This window comes from Venturia canescens, chromosome 7, assembly GCF_019457755.1.
Source record: "Venturia canescens isolate UGA chromosome 7, ASM1945775v1, whole genome shotgun sequence".
Taxonomy (NCBI): Eukaryota; Metazoa; Arthropoda; class Insecta; order Hymenoptera; family Ichneumonidae; genus Venturia; species Venturia canescens.
In genome coordinates, this window is record NC_057427.1 from 3,451,129 (window position 1) to 3,472,876 (window position 21,748).

The 21,748-nt window shown below is 44.2% G+C and overlaps 1 long non-coding RNA gene across 1 annotated transcript; it reads left to right on the forward strand.

Moving 5' to 3' along the window:
• The first annotated feature begins 358 nt into the window (after nucleotides 1-358).
• Nucleotides 359-2,405, forward strand: LOC122413112 (uncharacterized). Its single transcript, XR_006261492.1, has 3 exons — nucleotides 359-832; nucleotides 935-1,056; nucleotides 1,875-2,405. It is a non-coding gene; the product is annotated as an uncharacterized lncRNA (long non-coding RNA).
• Nucleotides 2,406-21,748: the final 19,343 nt, after the last annotated feature.

The window sequence follows — 21,748 nt, forward strand, 5'->3', positions numbered from 1 at the left end:
CCTTGTTTGTTTAGGACCGAGTCTCTCATTCGTCGTCTCTCGTGCAACATTGAAGCGCTTCTCTTTCGGCCTGCCCCTTCTCTAGTCTCTAGTTAGCCTGTACACACTGCTCCGCGATGTATGTTACCGCAGTTGAAATTAATCTCAGAGAATTTGTAATACGTGTTGGTGTTGGAGTCAGTTATACGCCGAGAGCGAGAAGAGTTCGCAGCTCCTTCATTCGGGCTCCTTAATTAACTCGCCGCCGCGCGAGAAACATTTCGTTTCATCGTAATAAATTAGAAGGACCTCTTTGCGCCAGCACCCCCGCCAGTTATAAATGGAATTAATGCTGAGATGAGTTTGAGGAAAAGTTTTTGCTTGAGTGGACTCTGAGCCCATCGCGCTGCTTTTGCCTCGCGCTCTTTGGCCCTCGACTTCACTGCTGGTCACCCATGTTACGTTTTTTTACAACACAGAAATTAAAAAAGAATTGAGAGCTTTCGATACGATTCGTGGTGGTCGGCGATCGATTCGGTCGTGCCCCGAATTACCCGGAGGGAACACTTCTCTTTGTTGATCTCTAACTTGCCATCGTGCATTAAAATCGAGCCACTCATCTCGGAACTGATCGATTACCGATCCTCGGTAAAGAAGAAACGGGCGCTTCACTGCCGCAATCTTCGGGAATACTCCGTAGGCATCGACGGCGTTACCGTTCCCTCGTTCTCTCGATCTGATTGCAGGTGGCGCGCGGCTCGTTGGCGTCGGAACGAAAAACATCGATGGCATCAATTGCCGCGCATCAATCACAATCCATTAAATCGGAATATTTTCGAGGATTAATTTATGGGTGAATAAACGTTGTCATAAATATATTTATGATTTATTTCATTGATTTCACTGGAATCTGTCTGTCCCTGACACGAGTAATATTTTTTCATATCCATTCTAGTGCAATCGAGTATTATTGATGCAAGCGTTTACGTGATTTCGTTCGAAGAATAATTCAACGGAGGAAGACCACGAGCTTCGCAACTTCGAATCGGGGATGCACTTGCGGAGAGATCTACAAACGTGAGTCCAACAATTTTAATTTTTTTCGCGAATAATCAATTGGCTGAAAACTTTTTCAGTAATGCCAGTAGGTACGTAAACAATCGATCAGTTGTGTTTTTGTTGTCGCGAACGCGTCGCGACAAGCATTCGTAAACCCCACAAATTCGAGGCGGAGGCAGATATCGCGCGCGTAACTCTCGACTTATTTTCCATTCGCGATTTCGTGACACGCTGTGCTAAGCGAGAGTCCATTTGTTCGTTCGGTCTGATCCTCGTAGAAATTCGAGAGTACGAATTCTTACGCGGGGGTCCTTCGCATCGGGAGAGTCGGAATAAAATCCAAAGGATAGAAAGACGAAGAGAGCAAGAGAGAGAGAGAGAGTTGACCGCGTCACGGACCGAGACGAACTGCAAGGCACACGTGGAATTCGATCAGAAATACTTGAGGTGGCGTCTCGGCCATATTCTTTAGAGCATAACAAAGAAAGAGCGATATAGATTGGAGCGCCGGGAGCGGACTCGAGGAGGTTCTTCCTGGCGCTGAGGATCGTCGCTAACTCGGTTGATGCGCGTTCTTAACAGGAGTAAAACATCCATCCCTGAAATGTGCCCCAATAATTTCAAAGCCCACCGAAAGAATTTAAATTAGCCGGCATATCGAACTAGCCAAAATTAATTGATTTATGGCTCCGCGATCGTCGCATCCACCGCGCGCAGTCTCTCGTTCTCCTTCCCCCCGCGGCCGCCGCTTCACTTTGTCGCTAATGTCGCATTTCGGTACGGCTTCTTTCCTTTTTATATATATGATGATCCACACGCTTTCTGCCCCCATACAGAATCCTTTGTTCTTCGACTGCGGGGCACAGCATACCGAGCGAGCGAGGGAGACAAAGAACAAGAGCAAGAGTCGAGGGCAACTGTGCGCGCATGTGGACGGCGGCCTCGCGGTCCAATCATCACTGCGACTTTCCTGAGGCAACAAAAATTCTTCACTCCCGTGGGATTCCTCGATCCTCATTTTGTCTAATTTCGTCTCGGAGACACTCCGAGATTAGGAAAAAAACGAAAACGCAATAATGACTCGGAAATTCAACTCCTTCGAGAGCAGGAGCCTCGCTCGAGGAGCCTCCGGTTAAGACGTACCACTCTCACCGGGCCTAAAAACAGGGATGAAACTCTTTGTTCAACTGGTCACGTGTGATCGCCGAATGAGGTTATACCCGCGGAGCGGCCTCCCCGTGTGTGTCACTTGTGACTTTGGCCATCGATGTTTTGCTACCGCGTATATGCAGCACTCGATCATTGTTTCGAGACTGGAGGAGAACCTATCGCCGTCTGGGAATTTACGTTTATGATCCTTCGCCAGCATCTTTTAATGAGTAATTATACTTTTTTTTTTCTACTCCCTCCCCTCGGAGCTATCGGCTTATAGCTCCGTCTTCGAGATCGAGGTATTCACGCGGCCATTTCTCCCTCTCTCTCTCTCTCTCTCTCTCACTGCCTTTTCCCCTTTTATCGGGGTGGAGCGCTTGTGTGTACGTGCTGCTTTACTAACCGGCGACTACAAAGCTCCATCGCGTGCACGCTAATGAGAGTAATCACTTAATAAAGGCGGCGAAACCTCGGGCCAGAGCATGCGGTCGGAGAGAGGATCGCGTGACGGGTTAGCCACGCTTATTCGACGATGCGGGGAATCAATATTTGATTTTGCGGAATTTTTTGCGAGATTCGTTTCACGCTCTCCCACTTGCCTCGACCCTTTCGCTCGTATCACCTTTTTTTTTTTTTTTTTTTTTAATGTACACGAAGCTCTCTCGTTATTAGAGAGAAATGATATGTGACTCTGGGATATTTAGATTTGTGGGAAAATAGTGGAATGCTTTGCTTCGCGGTATAGTTGGACTCGGTGCTGATGCTCGTGCACGGTTTTCGTGCTGCTTGAAAGGTCGCACGGATCTTTCGTAATTGTGAAGATTTATGCTTTTTTGTTTGTTGAAATGTTGCAGGTTATGATGAGGCGAAGAAAAAAACGTTTGCGTAATAATTGAAGAGATATCGAAAGAATTAAATATGGGAATGCGGAGAGTTTGAAGAGGGATTCGAGAGCAGGAAATTTAGAACGTCGAATCATAACTCATCAGCTGACACTTGGATGACGAGGGAATAAACATTTTTCCCTGAGGGAGGTTTTTCGAGGTAGAAAAAAAGGGTAAGAGTCGCGTATAACGCATCGCTCCGGTAACCCGCGTCAGTCCCATGAAAATCAGCGTCAAGTTTCGCGACAGGCGAATTTTCCACACGTGATCGGAACTCTCGATCGATCAAAAGAAGAAAGTATTTTTTTATTTCGTCGAATGAACTATCGGAGATTCTCCGGGTGGACGATGAGAAATCGAACGGAGAAATTCTCGCGGGCTGCTGCCGCTGTTAGGCAGAGGGACAAGAAGGGAGAGAAAGCATCGGGTAATCGACTGGTCGAAAATATCGTGCGGCTCTCTTTTGCACTCCGGGGAAGAAATCCATTTGTCATTCTCCCGAATCGCTCGGAACGCGCATGAGGGGGTATATATGCACATTATAATGCGGAGGCCCCGGTATATTCTCGTTCGCGTCTTGTGAGAAATCATTTTTTATTCCGAAAAACCTTTCCACGAGGAATATTGTCTTTTTTTTCGAGCCGATTTTAATCGTAGCTTTTTTATCCTTCCCCCTTTTCGATTTCTACCGAAATATTTCGTGAAAGTAAAAGAAAAAACGGTCGGGGCCAATTAAGCGTGAAATATTCGAACGCTACGAAAAATCTCACGGTGCGAAATGCTTTTTTCCAAATCATATAATTACAACGAATGTCCTACCAAACCGTGTTCCCCAGTCAACAGTTATCATTCGAGCTTAATAATAGCGCACATTCTTCAACACTCGTTCTCCTTAAAGCCAACGTTTTTTTATACCTTTTCTCTCTCTCCCTCGGGTGAGGGCACGCCGAAATTAAGTTTTGTAGAATTTAAATAATCCTCGAAGGCGTTCGAGCTTTGCAACGAAATGGGAAAGGGTTGTTTTTCAGGCCGAGAGTATGTCGGGCTGGGACGAGAAGGGCTCGGAGAGGCAAGGGGAAACAAATCAAATGGGTAAGGGGTTGAACCAGGTGAAAACCAAATTTTCGTTAGTTCAAAAGTGAGAGAGAGAGAGAGAGAGAGAGAACGAGCATGAAAGAGCCTCGTGCGGTACCGTAAAAAATTCTAATTTGCCGTCGAAAGTGACGCGAAGCCGAGACTTCGATGGGGTTGCGTAAAAAAGCGGTACTCTTAATAGCACAGCTTTCACCCCTTGGTGGGAAAAGAATTTCAAAACGCGCATATACATGTACTCGCGTTTATAAATATCTCTGTGTACACGCGGATCAGCAACGGGGTAGTTTTTCTCTCCCGGAAGGTTTTAACGAGCGTTGTAACGCAGAATGCCACCGGAATCATAGAAAATGATAAACAGGCTAGAATCTTATTCAAATCAGATACGACGATGAAGGCGAGAGACAAGATCCTGCGGATTTGAAATGTTGTTTCGAATATTGCGTGCGTATAACCGTTCCTCCGAATCCCTTCTTCTTCTTCTTCGCATGTATACCCACCGCGTTTTAACATCGACAAAAAAGTGAAACCCTCTATAGATGTATACCTGGGTCCTGGGAAAAAGAACTTCTGTATTTGCTTCACCTTGGGCGATCCAGAGTTTTTCTTTTATTCATAAAACGATGAGACTCGAAGTTTATCAAGCTTTTGAGTCGAGTATAGAAAATTTTTCACGCGATCCGTGATTTCTGTCTCGGATGCTGACTAGAGAATGTCGAGAAGAGTTTTGAGAGGTCTAGCCCAACTGAGATCCATCGAAGAATATCATTTGTCATTTTTCTTCCTAAATATTCGTCCCCCCTCGTGTTAAAATTACCACTGAAAGTGTGGTTGAAATTGAGATTAAATTTGGTGGAGCATTTGTCAGAGAGAAAAATAGTATCGGCGTGGAATATTTAGTGACGAAATTTGTTGGTCAGCCGGACAAATGATTGTCGTTAATAATGTTTCGTGAACCCTTTTCTATGCCCGAGATGCCCCGCGCAAGAGGATCCAGTAACACGCGCGACAGTGGGTATCGAAGTGAAAGGATTTCCGTGGGCTCGCAGTGGGGAAGACTCGAGGGAGAATAAGAAAAAAGTGGAAAGAAGGATTGTCGAAGAAAAGGGGGCGAAAACAAAAATTGCGCAAGATGACATCTCCCCCTGGTTCCTTTGCTTCCCGTAAAATACGAGAGCCCATTCATATTTTTTTCCCTTCTTCACAGTATACCGAATTCATACTCGGTCTATACGTGCCCCGCGTCCTCTTGTTATTCTCCTTTTTCGTCTCGGACTCGATATTAGACTCCAAACTTCGGAGATCCTTTACCTGACATATCCTCGTCGCATTCTCCTGCGTGTGTGTGTGTGTGTGACCCTTTGCGCAAACCACCAGCTGTGTTTTCACAAGAGATTACCCATTTCTACAACATTTCGATAATCTAGTCTTCGTCAGTTTTTTTCCGAGATGCTGCTTTTCCAAGGGGGGGGGGGGGGGACGTTTGTGTGGAAATGTCAAATTTTTTGGTCTTCACAAGTGCGTGTAAGGGACGATTTACACGTGTATTCTTATGAACTCTACGTAATAAAATTTTCATTGGATTTCGAAAGATTTTTGTCCTGCGTAAACTAAAGAGAGTGAACTTTGCAGTGAGAATTTCTTTTGACATGAAAAAAAGATGAACAAATTTATAAAATGGTGCGACGATTCGTGCAAAAATGTCGATGTATTTTTGCAAACTTGTGACAAGCCTTCGATGAATTCCATACGGTCGACGCCACGTAAATTTTTTTCGATAATTTGATTCTCGCACGTTTTTTAATATCGCTAAGAGTGGACTCGGTTGGAATCGAGGTTGACGCTAGATCACGATAACGTCTTGCTTCCCTTGCCACGGGGTTTCTGATCCTCTCCAACCGCGGGCGGGGAAGGCTTTTTCGATCCTCACTCTTTCCCTTTTATCGTTCGATCTTACTTTTTCTTTATCTTTCCTCGCCTCCTCTTTCTTCCTCTTCATCCTCTTCTTCATTTTCTTAAGCGACTCGATCCTTCGACACCGGCATGACGGTGTTAGTTTCATGGCATTGTCCTCCTCCAATAACGAAGAAAAAGAGGACGAAAAAGCAGAAGGAGATGACGAAGGAGAAGAAAGGATGGAAGGGATCAATGGAGAGAAAAAAGGGCTAAATATGTGCGAGAGTTACGACCTTTTGCGAGGAAGAAAGAGGCTAAACAGAGGGAGACGGAGAAAAGAAGATACTCTTAATCCTTCGGACGTTGGGCGCGGACTGACCACATTGCCACAAAGCAGTTTAATCATCGGGACCATCAACCTCGGGACTCGAAGATTCTGTCGATGCATCCACCCCACCCTTCCCAACTCCCAACTCATTTATAGCGCGCGCATCAAATTTAACTTGTAAAAAGTTACTCCAACTTCGTTAAGTGATCTCTTGTTCGAACGTTTTTACTCGATAACCATCCGCTCGCTGTTTTCGTGCCTCCTTTCAAAGTAACGAGTCCACAATGCCCATTATTTCCACGAAGATGACGAACCATGAGATAATCGATGCTCGTCCTGCGAGCGTTTATTGCAACGAGTCGCATTCACTGTTAAATTTATAATTCGTCGAATGATCGAGTTAATATGAAATCATCGATTAACCAACTTTCATAGGTTCGTGCACAGAAGCACGTTGTGCCAGATGAAGCTGAAACTAGTTTCTAATTATTATTTATAAACGAAACTTGCCAAGTGTCCCGGCTCCACGAATTCGTACTTTTCATCCTCCAAATTCGATAGTAAACGATTTCATGAATTTCACGTTGTAAACACGACGACAACCCCTTCGCAATGCTCTTCAATGTTCCTACCTGCTCTCGCTATTTTCTCTTCTCGCGTTACTAAAGACCCGAGGAAATCCATAAAAAGGAGAGAAAGAAAAAAATTGCGAAGGGTTGCGTCATCGTTCGATAACTCGAATAGCCCGAGGCGTCGAGGCGCGGGATATCCCTTGGACCCTAAACTTTGTAGATCCGTGTTATGTCCTTCTTCCTCGCTCTTTCAAGGATCTATTGTCCTCGTGGGTATTATATGCGTATATACTGGCAACTTCTACACACAGAATTTCGAGGACTTCTGGTCTTTTAGCATTCATATATAGGTAGGCATCCGAACCGAAAAATGTTGAAATTTCGTCTCGCTCACACATTCTCATTGGAAGGACCCTTATTCTTTGCCAATCGGGGTCTTTCACCCCTTTTTCCTATCGTCAGCTGCGCTCGCCACGTTAAACATCTGTACACCCGAACTCGAATGTAACCACGTCCTTGTTTAACTCTTTTTTTATTTCTTTTTTTTTTTTTTTCTTTCATTCGGTGTGTGTTTTTTTTCTTCCATTCCTCCATCAAAAACTTCCTCTTCAGCTCGCTTCAATCTCTCACGAATTCTCTGTTGTTACCTCGGTTAGTTATACTCGGAGAAAGGGAAATCTTTGGTCCTCTTATTCTTGAAATTCGATTTAATCTCGATATCGCGATGCTATCTGACACTCTCGTGAGATTTCTTCTACTGTCGCGACACGGCTTGTGTCATTTTACGGAAGCAACCACCGGATAGGATTGACAGATGGGAGGATTGACAAGGTGGAGGTTTTTTGCAATCGATTTTACAACATTTTGAGAAATGTTTTTCATATTTTTTCATAATTTTGGATTTTTCAGAAATTTTTCATCACTCACCGCACTCTTGCAGCCTCCGGACGCAAGATCTTTTCACGAGTCTTGAGCCTTGGAACAGCGTGGCGAGCAACCGCGAGAAAGCTTTTAAAGTCGATTCTCTCGTTCTCTCAAATGTGGCAGAAATAATACGCCGATAAGAAAGATTTGAAAGAGTGCAGACGTCGTGCGCCCAGTGGTACGTTAGACGATATCACTGAGAAATGCGAAAGAGAGGAGGGAGAAACGCGCACATGGCCCAGCCTATCCAGGCGCCACTTATCGGACCTCTATAATTTTAGATTTCCAAATACGCGTGTACGCTTTGAGCGAAAACGTGCGTAAGAAAATAAAAAAGAGAGCACGTAAAAAAGAGGAGAAAACAAAAAAGTCAGATGGCTGGTATAACTCTGGTCCAAGAGGCTCTCGAGTGCATCGAGGGACTTATTCGTTATCCCATTATTTATAGAAATTCATAACGAAAACCATTTTTCCTACCGCCATTCTCTCGGGCTCGTGACGAGAATTCGAAAGATGAAAAAATGGAGTTTTCAACTTGGCGGGAAGACTGAAAATATCTTTGGCTAAACTCGTTCGAAATGGGCGAATAATTCACGTACAAATTCCGATTACTCGAGCTCCTTCGACAACAACTCGTCTTATAGTTCGTGTTTTAACAGCTTCGAAGAATTGAACAATTCAGCAATTTTCCGATCAATGGAACAAAGCACGAGCCGCCATATCGAGTCATTTTTTAATCGAACCAATAATCGAGCAAAGAATTATTTCGATTCGACGTATATTGAGAAGACGTTCGATGCTTGGATCGCTTCACTGTCTTTCACTTGGCTCCATATCTCGAAAAAAATGAGCATTATTCTCTCGATCACATTCCTCGGAACACAAAGCATCCCGGACGTGTCTAAGCTCCACGTACATGTTGTCACAATGGGCAGGATTCTCACGTTCAAATAAACTTAGGTTTGACCCAAGAAAATCGACAAAAGTCTCTGCCGGACTTATCATCACATGAAATCAAAGGAGAAAGCGAGATCGTAAAAAGAAGTGAGCCGAGAAGGTCCCCAAAGCTCGACTCCTATCAGTCGGTTAATTCGTGCGCCGAGAATTGACGAAATGATATACGCGGTGTGAAAGAAGCGAGATGAAATAAGTGCGTGAGGGGGGCGCGAATGAGGAGAGTCCCACAAGTGCGTGAATGTGTGGAACTCCGGAAGCGAAGTTTGTGCCCACGCCAGCAAGCGCGTGCAGGGCCAGAGGATGGAATTTGTAAAGAAATTTATCGTCCCCCCTCTTTCTCCGAGTGACAAAGCTCTCCTCCTTTTTTCTTCTATTCGTCACTTTACTTAACTCCCTTAAGAGAGCAACGCTATTCCGGCATTATGATTTAATTTTCTCACTTTGGTCGGCCCGGCTCGCGTTCGTAAGATGAGAATCGAGATATCCCCGAATGCTGCTGGTCGCTCTGAGACATTCGCTTCTCCAGTCCCTCCTCGCTGTGCGTATTCAACGGAGAGTTAATCAAATTCGAGATTGAAAGCTTCAATTACGAGCGAGTTCAATTCCCCAGGCACGAATCAACGGAATGCTCACCAGATAAAATTTCACTCTTCAAATTCTACCTCAATGAAACTAGTTATTTATCGTTTCAATCCCATCGAGCTGTCGAAGCTCCAAATCTTTTGAAAAGCTCGTACAAACGTCCAAATTTACGTACAGAAATAAGCTAACGTATAAAAAGCCCGTGGAACTGTATTCTTTAGTATTTTTCCTTCGTTCATAGGAAAATTTCTAACAATAATTGAGGTTTCGATCATCAAAACATTGCTGGGATGTTAAAACAGTTGGTCCATTAAGCATGAGAACGAAATGTCTGGTAAAAAATCGACGAGTTACGAGTGCTTCTGGACAAAAAATCGAAAAAAAAAAAACAGTGTGAAAGATTGTCTCCCTTCTCTGATGGATCTCGGAGGGTCGCTCATCCCAAATTTTCCTCGCGTACCCCTTAAATCCGGTACAATTTAACACATGTCGTCGGATGCGGGCAGGCATTCGGAAGATCAATGACCGCGCCTTCGTGCGGCTTTCACCTAATACATGCAAACAGGCATATAAAACTTCTTTTTTCTTGACTCATTCGTTCTTTTTTGTACTCGAGGCTTATCAGTAATGGGACAGTGTTGAGGGTGAAAAGAAATTTTCGGAGGTTGTGGGAAACAACGGAATTCCCTGGATCCTGTTACGCACCGAGAAGGGAAACGTTTCGTCTCGAGCTTCGGCTTCCTCCGACGCAATCTTCCCCCCCCCGCATTCACACGAATTCACGTTACCTCGAAAACTGGTGCGTTCCGATCTCAAGGGTTGAACGCTTTACTTCCGCTTGTTTTTATGCCTCTTGAAAGCCCCTGCGTGGGATCGATGTTTTCGGCATATGGACCTCTGCACAGGAAAGAATAAGACGCACAGAAAAAGAGATGACACTGGAGGAAAAAGAAGAAATCTGTTCTGAAGGTTTCTTCTCCCCGGCATATGAGGGCACTTTTTTCAAATCAAACAACCATCGTTGCATTACTTCCCTTTAGTTTCTCCGGTGCTTCCACTTTCGAGTCAACTAAAAATTGAAAATGGAAGTATGGAGTGGGGAAAAAGTTGATTTGAAAATGTTACGTTGTTCGTACGATAAAAGGCTGAGGATTCAGTCGATCAGGGACCTTTTTTGTCATAATTTTTATCAAAAGTGGTTGTCCTCCATTAATCTATAGGGAGAATCGACGTTTTGTCTTTCAAGAAGTTTCTTTTCGATTGCTGAGTTTTGAGAGTTGGTTGGGTAACCATACGTGCTATTGTCAATGTCTATCTAGCTTCGAGTCTCGGCGTCGAAAATATTCAGGTGGAGAGCCTCGGAATTTTTCATTCATCAATCAGTCTGATCGGAAGACTTTTTGAAAAAGAGTGAAGAATTTTCGAGGAGACAATTCCTCGTGAAAAAGGAGAGAGTGAGAGAGCCACGTCAAATGGATGGATCGATTAATCATTCCGCCACCTTTGGGTCATGTTTTTCTACCTGACCCACGGTATTTTCGTATTTTTTTCACCCTCTCGAGTTTCCAGGATTCACTGACTTCCGTGTTTTCTATGGACGTGTTTTTTCAGTTTTTTTATCCACTGGCCAGCATTCATTTTTTCAGGGGGTACACTTTCGATGCTTTCCTACGAGACGAACCGAAATTACGCGTCGTTGGTGCGCGATCACCGCAGACCCATCAACCCGCGCGCCCTCGAAGGGGTTTTCTCCCGATCCATCGATCAGACCCTCGACATCGTTTCTAGGTGTTGGATGCAGGGCTTTTCTGTCCCGAAAGAGTTCCCCGAGTCTGGCCTACCGTGAAAATTCTAATGATCGAGCGTCATGAGAACATTTTTAATCGTTTTCTCTTCTCTTTTTCATTCTTACGCGATCCCCCGAAAATTGGACGGTATATGAAAAAAGGAAGATGAAAATAACCGTTCGACGCTAACGGATTTCAGTTCTCACAAGCTGAGCCTACTTCGAGGGTCGTACGTTTTTTAAAGTTTTCCCATTTTTACGATTCATCTTCCAACTCCGTAGGAATCCGACTCGTTTTTTATTCCTCGCTCGATTTGCCCTTCTCACATAAATGTGAGTGCACAGATTCGGATCACTGTTCGTCACCAGTTTCCTGACAAGTCAAATTTAAGTGGGAATGCAAGCAATGCGTTTCGTCTCCACTTCTCGGCTGTCGATAAAACTTTCGTTCTCGAGTCAGTTCAATTGTTAAATGGGAAGTTGTTTATATATCAAATTTTCTGCACTCGCGTTACGTTTCACGAAATTCTGAAAAGCCAAAAAACGTGAAATTTTTCCATCAAAATGAGTTTAAAACAGTCTCCGACGTTGCACCGAGTCGATGTCTTCGTGTTGGACCCTTTTCGGGCTAACAAAAAAGTCACGAAAAAAGAGCGCGGCCTATCTCCATACGGGAAGAGTGCGTAAAGGAGAGTGCTGGTAGTTTTTTTGTGCCTTCGTTTTCGAGGAGGGTATGCCCCGGAAGTCGGGGTGCTACGATCCTAATCCAACAGAACGCGGAGTGTCACACAGAGGGAGAAACGAGAAATGGGGAGACTGCGCAATGAGTGTATGGAAAGTTGTGGGTAAATTTGTAGCTTTTAGTGGGTGGCCCCGCGGAGGCATGAGGATGCAGAGGGTCGAAGGGCGCTCTCTTGACAACCCTTTGTTTTTTAATACAAGTCGAATTTACGTGGGAATGAGGAAATGTGAGAAAAGCCCTCGCTGGATGTTGAGTTCACGGATGATTTTCCTTCTTTCTTTCTTTTTTTTTTCTATTCACCTTTTTTTTGCTCTTTCGGCTATATTTGAACGATTTTTCACTCCTTGGGAAGTTAGAGGTCGGACAAGAAAGCTGCAAGCGTTGAGACGAACCTTGAAATTTGGAGAGTGCTCAGTGATGATGGATTATAATAAAAAAAAAAACACAAACACACATGTTCAGAGCAAAAAGGGCCTTTTCTTCCTTCGCCTCGTCACAACGTCTCGAAAAAAAATGCTCATCCACCCTTTCATATTTTAATATCGAATTACAATGATTTCTATTTTCTTTTTTTTTTTTAATTTCCATTGGCCTGGGAACGAAAAAAAGAAAATCATCCCTGACTCACGACATTAATATATGCTCGAATCAGACTGACCTCGCGATGTGTTTGCCTCGACCGACCTTTCCATTTGATTTATTATAATTTTTTTCAAATTCAATTCTACTACTTTCGCCGATAGGTGCTTGACCCTAGTTTATTTGCTGACGTATTTCATTTCGAGATTACAAAATCGATAAACGATAGATCCGCGTTTGCGATGATCCGGAGATTGTCGTACGATAAGGAATAATAAATCCACTCGAAATTTCTTTTCTCTTTCACACTGCGATCGTTTTTTTTTCTTTCACGAAGTTTAACGACTCGCCGCGATCGCGAAAAGCTCACGGCACGACCGTACTCAATCTTCCATCGTGTCTTTGATTTCTCAATGATAAGATAAAAAAAAGCAACGAAATCCACGAAAATTCCAAAAGTCGAATATTATTACGCGTTATCTCACGCTACTTGGTCGCGATCGGTGCTTAGTTCGGGAGGAAAAAAAACAATCGCGATCCCCACCCGACGAGGAGCTACGATCCTCCTCTCTTCCCTCGCATATATCGTGTTACACCGAAATAAGGAAAAAACAACAATAGTTGGTCAATCCGCGAGCTCTCCAGTGACTCTAAGGTAAGATCATTCTTCAGTTTCGATGACAAATCCACTCTAAAAAACGTGCATCAGTTACATGGCTGTTTATTTTCGAGCTTAATTGTCAAAATGAAATGTGAACGGTACGCGACATGATATTCCACCGAAGCAGCCGGGAATATCGAGCTATAAAAACGAAATTTTTCATTGAAACAAACACGAAAAAGGTCCGGAAGATATTAGAGTCAGAAAAAACTGGAAAATGTGAAAAAAAAAACGGTAATAAAGACGATTTTTTGTTTGATAAAAGTCAATCGTTGATGGATCTTCGTTACAAAATGTTATTTTTACTTTCACTCATTGAGAATCTTGCTAGACCGAAAATACCGAGTTGCAAGCGAATCAGTTCTGTCTTTAATCCGATGGCGATCGACCGATAGATTCCTGATAGAGAAACGTTCGGGAATTGTTGAGCACCCAGAAACGAGGTGCATTATAAATCGCGTTAGCAATTTGGTGTCCTGACGGAGGGAAAAAAAGCATTAGTGCGTCGGCATCCGGTTGCGGAAAAAGTCTGTCGAGTTGCAGGGTGAAATTGGAGAATCGGAGATATTCGGCAATGAGGTATTAAGGATAATCGATAGGAGAATAGACGTTTGAGAACCACTGTCGCATTCGGAGTGTTGGCAAGTGGAGAAGAAGAAGGGTCGGTCGGCAGGGTATGGAATGGGCCTCACCACACCGTGGACGATAATTACACGGTGTGCGAGACTCGCGCTCGCGCCCGAGCGAATTCGCTCGCTCGTATACTGTGCCATAGGTCCCAGAAATATATGTTCGATCAGCCGGTTTTTGAATTATTTGAAAAGAGAGGCAAAGACGCGGCGCGATGCAACCTGCGAATAGGCAGACACGCACACACGGGCCCATATGGGCCTGGAGTGGGGGAAAAAGGATAACGTCACGGGGCCCAGCGAGCCCGCGATATTATACTGGGAATATCTGCGGCAATTTTTTCTCCTTGGCCATTTCCCCATCCTTAGCCTCTGTCTAAGCTTACTGCGGAGCCAAGTTTTGGCTGCCCCTGCCCCCGTCTCGATCCACCGGCACCCCAAACCGTCTCGCAGTTTTTTCCTCTTGATTCCCTCTCTGCTGGGTCGATCGCTCGAATTCTCCCGCCGCGTACCCCTTCACACCAGAGCGTTTTCGATCATCTCGAGAAATATGTCAGATATTGTTCGTTACCGGGGCCCACGTGCATGGGGCTTGCGGCAACGTCGCATATCACTATTAAACCGTTGATAGTTTACGACTACCGGATCCCACGTTATTTCGATTATTAGTTATAATTATGCAATCGTAAACTTGGGACATTGGTAATTGAAGCTGCTCAGGGTTCAGTGCCATTAAAATGAGCAGCGTCTCAACATCGAATCTTTTGTGCCTCGATTACTCGAGTTGTGTCGATTAAAAGGAGAAAAACATACGAAGAAACGACGCTTCGCTCGGTCTATTCGATACGAGATAAGAATTTCGTACCGAAAATAAAATAAAATACGGAAAAATTTTAAATAACTTGGGAACAGAAAACATAATGCGTGGGCTGAGATTAGATTAGATTCGGTCACGATGCCTCATCGAGTTCGCGTAATCGCCGAACGATCGATCATTAGGAAGGGAAAAAATGTAACAATAAAAAATTGTCTCTCCGCTGATTGCACATTAAAACGACGCCCGCAATTATCCGAAGGCACAAAAAAGCCCACCGGTGAAGTCTCCTCGTTTCATCGCCAGGCTCTCGTTATTTTTCATTTTTACCTATTTTTTTTTTTCAAATTTACTTTCGCTGTCGTCGTTCTTCCTCTTGGTGAGATTATTTGCGGAGAGCCGGACTTGGAATCGCAAAATCATTTGATTCTTCTCCTCCCCCGCGTCCACACAGATCTACCAATATGCTCGATCGAATTCGAGCCACTCGAGCGAGGCAAATGTTATAATTTCGAAATTACGTTATTTCGACGACTGCGGGTAAATATGGGGAGCGATGGAAATCGCGAAAGTATTATTTCTTTTCGTTTGGCTCGTGTTTTTTCTCTCTTTCTTTCCTCCTCTTGCTCCTCCGCGTGCTTCTGATCTCTCCTCTTTTTCTCTTTCGTATGCGAAACGGCATCGAGGCCCCCAGAACGAAAAAGGGCGGGATAGAGAACAATGAAATCTCGAAGAAGTATATGAGGAGGCGAGTAGGAGAAATGATGAAAAGGGAGAATCGGCGAAAGACAGAGCGAGTGTGCCCGAGGAGCATAACACAGAACGCACAAATGACTGTGTTTAAACTTGAACGTGACAAAATTTAAAAATCCTTCCTCCCGGCGGGTCCCCACGTGATCCATGAGAATAGGCGAGGACGACGCGCCGGAGAGGAAGCGAAAAGATTGAGAGCAAAAAGTAAGAGCCAGTGCATTACGTTTACAACTCGAGAAAATTTTCTTCCATCTCTTCCATTCATTTACTCCCACCATGTTTTTATCTCGATCGTAACAAACCATTTTATACCAAAAACGAAAATAGAAATCGCCTCACGTGATATTTCCGTAAACATGGAAAAAAATGCCTCGTATACGATGGTGAAAATTCACGAAAATTCGAAACTTTTAGTGTCGATCCAATCACTCGAGCATGCGGATTTTGGATCGATTTTCGTATTTATTTTCTCCAAAAATTGACTCGATGTTGGTTAGGATAATTTCGACATGAAATTACGACTAAAAATATTCGATTATCTACGAATCTCTTCACAATACTCTCGACGTGTGTGCCCAACGACTTTGAAAGAGGATTTTAAAATGAAACACCGCGATTTCACCCGAGCAGATCGCAACGCAGTTATCTTTATAAGTAAGCTTTTGTTCTCTTTCAAGATCCGATATACAAGGATTTGTATAACAATATGAATTCTTGGTTATACACGTGCTCGTATTTGAAAAGTTTCGGTCCCGGAACAGAGACGAAATCCAATAATAAGGCGTCGTGACTATGACTGTGCTTTTTTATTATTTTTTCTCGTTCCTTTTTTTCTTTTTCTTTTTTTTTTTACCGATGTGAGTTTATGTCCGTTCCTGCTGCTATTCCATATTGACTCCCTAATCTCGTCGTCTCGATCTCGTCGAGCGAGCGAAGCCCTCCCGAATGATTTTCGAAATATGATTAATTGCCCGAGGCCGAGGTATTTCTCGTACGGGATAACCGAGCGGAGATTCTTTCTCTCTTTCTCCCTCGCGTGCACACGTGAGAGTGGACTTTTCGAACCGGCTACGGCATTGCGTCTATTTCGATTTATTTCGCCTTTTTTCTTTCCAAACTGCTTGGTAATGATGCCCGATCGAGCGCATGATTCAAAAAAACACACCAACTCGTATCCAACTTTCGAAAAACCGTCGACACGAAAAAGCTTGTAAATCGAGTGTTTACATGCCATTTTCACCCCGAGCTAGGCACGATAAATTCCTACGATTGATCATTACCTCATTTTTTTACTTTGTACACATTTTTTTGCGTAGATCGATTGTTTACGAATACGATTAATCGCGGCGAGGGCTCAGTGACTCTTGCAATCGGAGCTCGCCAGTTTGGAGAGTTTAAAAAATTGCTTTTACTCCGAGGAAATTCTGAAATCGCGAATCCCTCCGTCTCGATATTGGAGAAACGGCGGACCAGTAAGAGAATGGCTGAGTCTCGAATCCGGCTCAGGGTCGAAATTCTCGGTGGCACTTGCGACAAAATTATTGAAATTATCCTAATGGAGAAAATGCGTAATCAATAATACGGCCAATTAAGCTCCCAAATGAACTTGAGCCTGTAGACGGAGCGAGAGGAGTATAACGGTACGAAGAGAAAAATTGATGTTGAGGAAAATATTGTCAGGATAATAAAACGATGGGTTCTGAGAGTGATTAAGTATTATCAACTCTGCGCGTTACTTCTCGATCGCTCATTCCAAGTCTTTCCTTCTTCGACTTCTTTGCAATTGACTCTCTCTCTCTCCCTTTTTCTCGAGTGGCATTACAATACATGCGCAAAATGAGCAAGAGGGAGAAGGGAATAAATCGAGAGAGAAAAAGATTCGTGGAAGAACGAGAAAGAACAAGAAAAAGTATAAGAATAAAGATGGCGGAGTGAGCGCGTCCTTCTCGAGGCAATGCGCTCCTCTTTGCTGAAGACTATCCCGACCAACGGATATCTCAAATCGGAACGCGTTCAATTCATTTACGAGATAAGATCTTTCGTTCGAAATATGAATATTATAATGTAAGCTTCGGTCCCGGGCTCTCCTCCAGCAAGCCGAGACAGAGGAGAGAGAGAGAGTCAGAAAAAGAGAGAAAAGGAGAATGAATAACAGAGAAAGTTGAAAAAAATGAAGAAAAAGAGAGCAAAGAATGGGGAAAAGAGCAAAAGAGAAGTCAGAGTCTCTTGTGCGAGAGACCCTCCCTCATTTCGTCACGAGTCGCCACGAGATCCTTTCGCACAGCAGCCTCTTAACGCTTACATGTATTTATGCCTGTTCTTATACACGTCGCTGTGCGTACTCGAGGAAAGAAAACAAAACGAATTGACACGAAAAAATGTATTTTCCAAGAGGACGCGCGTCAAGACTCGAGAATGGCATTTCTCTGTATAGGTTTTAAGAGTCTTCGAGGTCATTTCGCTCTGGAGCATCGCCTGGATTTTCAGGACCTCATCAAATCATTTATCAATAATTGAGCAATAAATCTAAATGTTTTTTCAAATTATGAATTGAACTGTTCGTGTTAAACTCATGTCGTGAAGAGCACGTTTGTAATTGTGAATCCCGACGAAGAATCGACAATAATTATTCATCCACTCGATAATTTATTCGCAAATTTATTCCGGACGTTGACTCACAAGAGTCAGGAAAGCGTCGTCCCCGTCATGTTTCCTCCCCCCCTCCCGGTGCCTCGCAATACGAAAAAATCAAAGAAAGGGTACGATAAAAGAAAAAAAAGTATGAAAACGAATGTACTATCTGGGAATCTGGAGACTCGAGTCAAGCGGATGAGGAAGAAAGGTTTTCTCGTGTGATGCTTGTTGGCTGATGTTGCTCGCTCCTCTGCTCGTAGGTGGAGAAGAGGATTTTGGGGCCCGGAGGATTTTTCAACGTTTGGTCCCTCGTGCGGTATATACCCTTGTAAAGGTACGGAGTTCTCGGCCGGCCGCGCCGGTCGCGCACGGGCGAGGCGCCCATTCTTCGCCGCGATGCAACGAGCGCGCAACCTCCTCCGAACACCCCGTTTCGTAGCGCGTCAGTTTGAAGAATTCTTCACGAGTCAGAAAAATGAGCATCGTCATGATTTTTGAAAGTAAAAAATGAAGAGCACACCCGAGTCCGGGTGGGTCTGATGCCCCGTGAGCAACTGCACACGAATTTATACACGCGTTTCTATGACTATATACGCGCCGGGGGCAAAACTTCTCGGCAATCTCTTTTTTATTCTCCACCAGCATCGGACTCCGTTCCCTCCTCTACCCTTTTTCCCTCTTCTGTATCTTTTATAATCCAACATAATCAAAGAAAAAAGGAAGACTATTGTTCGCCTCTCGTATACGTCGTTGAGATACGAGCGGGTCCAAACTTAAAGGCTCTCAGATTTCTTTTTCCTTTCTTTTCCCCGGCGCGATGTACTCGACGACGTTTCAAGCCACGTTTTACCAATAACGTTTCCACCCGGGCTCCAAAAATCATGTTGGACTCTCGACTTTTCTATATGTTTCGGTGAGGTTCACGAGCCTCTGCGATTGTTGAGATATCGTGCGTGCATGTTTGTCATCGAGGATCATACTCGCGAGAGCAGGGGAGACGCTGATGGATTATTCGCGCTCGATATCGATAGGCCTTTCTCGCGTTTCCCCTCGCCCAAAGGGTGGGAGGGAGGGGGGGGGGGAAGCAACGGACGCCTGATTCTTGGCGGCCCACACGATGGGCATTATCGTTATTATGATTATTTAAATTTGTTCGTTTTTCTTGTGAGGCAGCTCCGCGAGAGCCAAGTCGGAGCGAGGCCTTGGAGTGTGTTTTTCTTTTCTTCCGATTTTTTCTTTCGAGTGGTGCTTTTTTTGATTTTTTTTTCGTTTCTCAACCACGCGGCCACATCCATTGTTCGATTATTTGAATATCGAGAACGGGGCATATTCACGATACACATCGACACACTCGCACACAATCGAATGAAAACTTTTTACCTTAATACACGTTCATGTGCTTCCCGAGGCTCGGGCGGGTGGGGGGACGAGAAATCGATTCTCTCGGGGGGCCTAATGGGGATTACACGGCCAATCAGCCTCTCGTAAGTCCCATCGTCTATCCATCTAACCCCCATACATTTATGCTTATGGAGCCTGCTGTCTTTTCTCTTCCTTTCGTTCTCATAAAGTTCATTGTACACACGCCGCTCTCTCACTCTCTTTCTCTTCCTTTTTTCTCCTTCTATATCCAAGTCTCCGAATCTCTCGCATTTGCTTTTGTTACTTTGAATTCCAATCCGAACACTCGGTATTCCTATTCCGGTGTGATTATCCCGGAGAAAAAGATGAAAAGGCCGGGAAGACGCGCGGAGCCAGGGGTGGGGGTTGATATTTCAGTTGGGAGTAGGCGTAATGCGCGTAGAGAAGTGCTCAAGTCACTCGAGTTCGACTCTCGTACACGAGCGCAGACACGGACTTTTGACACTCGTTTCTCACCGCTCTCGTGTATCGAGTGAGAACGGGCTTGCTCTTCTCAAATGCTTCTTGACTTTGTAATTTATGGAAAAAAATACACGCTTCTCGGTGCGTCACTTGCGCCAGACGAAACGTTGAATCTCAAGTATGACCGCGCGAGGCCGTGCGTTCCTTCTCACACTGCTCAATCAACATTTTTTCTCTCTTTCGACACTAACAGTAACGAGGACAAATTTTTTCCTCCACAATTTACGTGCCTGTTAGTCCTTCGTGGGCATAAAAACCTCGTGGCCCAGTCGATTGAACGAATAAAATAAAGTTTTTCGTTGCAACGTTTTCGGGATTCATTACGCCTGGGTCGTTGACGCGCAACGAATAAGCCACGGAATCTCCGCTCTCATTGATCCCCATAAATTTTTCAAAACTCACTCCTTAATCAATTATATTGATGGAAAAACAGTCGGTGAACTCGTAGACCGTCAGTTATCGAAGAAACCAGGAATGTCGAAACCGTCAGGCCGTCTCAGGAACGGAAGACATGAAAAATATTGAGAAATATATTAAGTGCATCGCAGCCCTCGCTCGATGCACGTGTGTTGCCAAGGCCTCGAGGCTCCAATAAGAGGGACGCTCGAAATTATGAGTCAATCAATGCATATTCATAGTCCGAACGTTCCCGGAATACAAAAACGCGTGTTCTCCTACTCTCCTCGCCGCGCATCAACCCCCAATCTTTCATTTTCTCTTCGCCTCATCTCATCCTCATAAACATCAAAAGTGCGTGTCTTTATATATACGAGCGTATATATTTCATGGCACTCGCACCTCCGCGAGCAGTCTAAGTCTTTTAATAACGTTTTTTTACTCGGTTTAATGGCAATTGTCAGAAGACATCGTCAATGAGCACACGCTCACTTTGGCCACAGTCCTGTCGTGCCTGTTTTATTGACATGAATTAGCTTCGTTTTATATACTTATGTCCCCATACATATTTATACACACACATTTATAGACGCGTTCGTACGTTCTTTTACATTCTCGCGAGTATATAAATGAATAAATTGCATGAATGCACAGATAATTATACGCACACATGTATAGCTTGCATTTGCCCATATTATTCATTGGATATATAAATTAGAGACCACTTGAGAAATTCAAATGACGCATTAAACGGTGTTACATGAATAAATATTGTTTTTCTATTCCTTGTGTGCTTGCTGTTGGGTCCTTTGAGCGATGTTTTCGCGAAATCAAGTATTTCGAACGATTTATTTGTCCAATAAATAATTATTTGGGCCTCGTGATTTTTCGGACCATTTTTTCCACCTTTATTTTCGTTGAGACGAGAACAGCGATGTGTCAACGATTTAAATTACTGAGGCATAACGGCTCTGGTTAGAGAGTAAATACTCGATGTTTTCAACGTCGATGATGTGTGAGCGGCCATGAAAAGCGTAAATCGAAGACACATACGATCGGACGTAAAGAGTGCGGGAAGCTGGAGGAGAGACGGAGCCGGGGAATGAGAAAGAGAGAAAGGAAATGCTGGAGAGACGGAAAAGAAAGGGAAAGAGAACCTGAGTGCGCGAGGGAATAAAGAAAGCGAGGGAGAGAGGATGAAAATGCAACGATCTGGTGTGCATCGCGGCATACACAGCAACGAGGAGAATCCCCACTTGTTGGCCAGAGATTCCATACGCGGTTGCTCGCGGAGCAAAGAGAACGAGCCGACGATATGAAATTAATAAGCCTTTTTCCCGAGCTATATATGCGCCACGGATTCTCTTTACGGTTATTTATTAAACGTTTGCGAGGCTTCGCCGTTGCGAAAAGATGCTCGCGCGGATCTCCTTCGAGGAAAGGGG